This window comes from Elephantulus edwardii, unplaced genomic scaffold (assembly GCF_000299155.1).
Source record: "Elephantulus edwardii isolate Elephantulus edwardi_28Jun2011 unplaced genomic scaffold, EleEdw1.0 scaffold00029, whole genome shotgun sequence".
NCBI lineage: Eukaryota > Metazoa > Chordata > Mammalia > Macroscelidea > Macroscelididae > Elephantulus > Elephantulus edwardii.
The window spans coordinates 21,052,974-21,057,302 of NW_006399779.1; positions in this window are offsets into that span (position 1 = coordinate 21,052,974).

The window sequence follows — 4,329 nt, forward strand, 5'->3', positions numbered from 1 at the left end:
ACCTATACAGGAATTCTACAGGACACAACACCTTCTCTTCGGAGACAGTACAACTAAACTTAAGAGACACTGGTCAGAGCATAAAAAAAAAATTGTCAGCAGTTGACATGTTTGGAATCACAGAAGCCAAGAAAGCTTCAGATACAAGCTGTCAGATCAAGGGTTGGACAATGGAAGATAAATTCTGAAGGGATTTGGTAGAAGTGAAGGGGTATCCTGGTGGAGAGTGGAGCCGGGAAATAAGTGGGTCTAGGTTAGCAGAATAGCAAACATAAATGCTGGCAAAGATGGGGAGAGATTGGAACTTTTATTTGCTGCTGGTGGGCATGTAAACTGACACAACCACTACATTGGGGCAATCAGATGCTTTCTCAAAAAGTTAGAAATAGAAATACTACTTTCCCCGATATTCAACTACTGGGAATATAAACTCAAGGAATCCGGACAGTGACATAAACAGATGTATGCACTCTCATGGTTATTGCAGCATTATTTGCATTAACAAAGAGATGAAAGAAGATGAAGTTCTCATCAATAAATGAACAGATAGAATAACTGTGGCACAGCCATACAGTGGAATGTTCTGAAGCACTGAGATACAATGACTATAAAACACTACAAAACATAGATCAGTCTGGAAGACCTTATGCCAACTGAAACATCTAAATCACAAAAGAACAATTATGGCATAATATCACTGTTATAAAAATAGGATGGACACAGGGGAGAAGAGAGCAGAAAAAGAACAGCTAGATAAACACGACACTGAACTAGAAGAAGGGAAGGATTATTTGGAAGGATTAGATTATTAGATATTACCTGTATGGCAGTTATTGATCTAAAACAAGACATGCACTATAAAGTGAATTAGGGGAGGAAGGAGGAAAATGTGTATTAACGAATGAAGGAAAACCCATCCTTTATTTAAACTTTAACTTAAAATGAAAAAAAATGTATGATTTCAGAAAAACTTCAATTATTGAACCATCAACAATTTGATTTTCAAATTTCTTTCTTTATGGAATTGTAAGGAACAACCAGGTTGGCAAGCCATATCACTTTAAAGCTAAAGGGTTCTGTTTGCTTGTTTAAGAAAAAAACCAAAAACCAAACTTTTAAAAGCTAATAAGGGCCATATATAAGCCACATTATTGCTGTTGATAGTTGCCGTTGAATCACCTGCAACTCATAGCAATCTTATGTACAGTAGCTTCGGAGCCTGTCCTATCCTGAAGCAGTCTCATATAGATGTTGTTGTTATGTGCCATCGAGTCACCTGTGACTAAAAGCAACCCTATGTACACCAGCTCTGAACCCTGCTTCATCCTGAGTCAACCTTAATGTCTCCAAAACACCTACCTCCATTACTCCAGTCATTGAGTTAATCCATCTCATTGAGTGTCTTCCTCTCCTGCTCTGTTCTTTCAACCTCTTGAACATAATGTGTCTCTCCAAGAATTGGTCCTTCTTTACAACCTGCCCAAAGTATGTTAGACAGAGCCTCAGAACCCTTGCTTCCAAGGAGCAGCCTGGTTTCACCCTCTCCTGGATAAGCCTGTTTGTTCTCTTAGCATTCCATGGTATAATCATCATCCTTTTCCACCACCACAGCTCAAAGGCATCAATTCTCCTATCATCCCTAGTCATTGTCTAGCCTTCTGATGACTCATAACACCCCTATGTACAACAGTTCTAAAGCCTGCCCTGTCTTGAGCCAGTATCATTGACTCCGAAATTCCTACCTCCATTACCTGAGTTATTGTATCAATACAAGTCATTTGGGGTCTTCCTTTCTTGTGCTGTGCCTCCACCCCTCCAAGCATGATGTCTTTCTCTAAGGACTGGTCCCTTCTGGCCACATGCACCAAGTACGTGATATAGAGCTTCCAAATTCTAGCCTCCAAAGAGAAACTTGTTTTTACCCGGTGTCCGGAGTTATTATGAATTTACAAGTGCTTTAAATTAATATATATGCATTTATCTTAATGTATTTAAAAAAACAAACTTTCAATGGAATTCCAAAATCTCTGTAGATGTTCATTGAAATGAAAAATAAATAAATTAAAAACAAACAAACAAACTTTCATCAGAGAAACATTGTTCAGGTGGTAGGAAATAATACCTGTTCATCCAGGGAATCAAGAACCCACTGTTTAACATGCATCAGTTGTTCCTTAAATTGGTTTATGTTTATCTTTGGGGGGGGAGGGAAATGGATTCACATTTCTTAAATATTGTGTAACGTAAATCACACATAAATTTGGGCAAATAGAAATGTAATAGCCAACATGAATAAGTGAAGTTGTTGTGTTATAGTTGCTGTCAAGTCAGAACTGGTCTGTATGTAGTTGACTCTCCAGCAGATTTGCAGAAGTAGTAATCACATGCAGGACATGATTCATGCATCTCTAACGGAGTAGCTGGAGGATTAAAGCTGCATGCCTTTGAGATTGCAGCACAAACTCTTAGCCATTAGACACCAGCATTCCCTTAAGATGTGTGGCTGTCTTTGTTGTTATGTGCCATTGAGTCATCTGCAACTTATAGTGGCCCTGAGTACATTGGCTCTTGACCTGACCCTATTCTGAGCCAATCTTATTGTCTCCAATAGACCTAATCCATTTTCTCCAGTCACAGAGTCAATCCATCTCATCCTGGGTCTTCCTCTCCTGCACTGTCCCTTCACCCTTCCAAGCATGATGTCCTTTTCAAAGGACTGGTCTCTCTTGGGCACGCATGCAAATTATATAAGACAGTTTGTTATTAAAACCATATATGCTAAAAAAAAACCCAACAAAAAACTATATATCTTGTTGTTAGTTGTCATTGAGTTGAATGACAGCTACCCTACAAAAAACAGATCTGAACTCTGTCCTGTGCTGTGCCATCTTCACATTCACTTCACCTGAGCCCATTGCTACAGTCACTGTTTCAGTCCATCTTGTCTAGTCTTCTTCCCTTTAACTGACCCTCTAGTTCTCCAAGATGATGTCCTTTTCCAAGGAAATTTCTATCAGAAACATGTCCAAAGTATGTAAGATATAACTTCTCCACCTTTGCCTCCAAGGAGCACTCAGGCTACACTTGTCCAAATACATACCAGTTTGTTCTTTTGGCAGTCAAGGGGATACTCAATATCGAAATAGCAGAATCATTTAACATCTAGAAACCACATTCATAAATTGGGCTCTTATTTGACTACCTAAAGGAGCCACAAAATTTATTTGGGAATTTTATCCTTCAATATATGTAGGAAGGAAGGGGCTTTTAATTTTGAATTTATGAGTTGAATAGTTATCAAAATCAATGACTCATTGCATTTTATCCACTTATTACTAAAAGGCATGAAAATCACAGAACAGGACTTGTGAGAAACAAAGCATAGACAGTCTGAGTTGGTGGCCTAAGAGTTATTGTGGATAGTATTGCACACATCACTTATGACTTGAATCCAGGATCAACAAACAGCCTTGATAGCAATAATAAAAAGACCAAAAGACATGTAATGAGGGGAAAATCTGCTGTCAAGAACCTCTTTAAAGTGTGGAAAAGCAAGTACATCCGTTTAAAGACTAAGATGTCCTGCATGCAAGCCAAGGTTATTTTTTGTTATTTCAGATACTTTTACAAGTTGGGCAGTGAATAAAGAAAACAGCAGAAGAATCAATGCCGTTACATTTTGGTCTTGGTGAGGAATATTGAATAGGACAAGAATTGGCAAGAGAACACAAACAAACCGGTCTCAAAGGAAGTATAATTGGCTCCTAAAGACAGGGATAGTAAAATGGTGTCACATAATTTTGGCATGTTGCTGGTAGGGGTCACTCTTTGGGGGAAAAACCCACCATATTGTGACAGCGAGAGGGTCAATGTAAAAGAGGAAAGTTCTAAGTAAAACGATAATGACTGTCAGAACAGGCTTGAGTGTATCAGAGATTGTCATAATGGTGCAGAATAGGGTAAAGATCAGATCTGTTCTTCACAAGGTTACAGTGGTTGGTAAGCAAATCAATGGCACCTGACCATCGCAGTGCAACAACCTTCACTGCCTGAACTCCTCTCCCTCTTTTGAGAACAGCAAGGCTTTCCCTAAATGTCCTTTTCACTCCTCTGGCTTACTTTCGGCAGATTGTTGGTTACTGATGAAGATTTTTGTCCAACATAGCTGCCAAATTAAATACCAAGTAATGGATTCCATCCCAAGTCTCATTCTCCCAATGGGAAAGTAAGGTTGTATAGCATCTGAATCCGGGAACATTTCAGCGTGTTAAAACAAACGAAAGCTGGTTTGTATGTGCTATGCACAAAAAAGCTCAAAACAAAACAGAA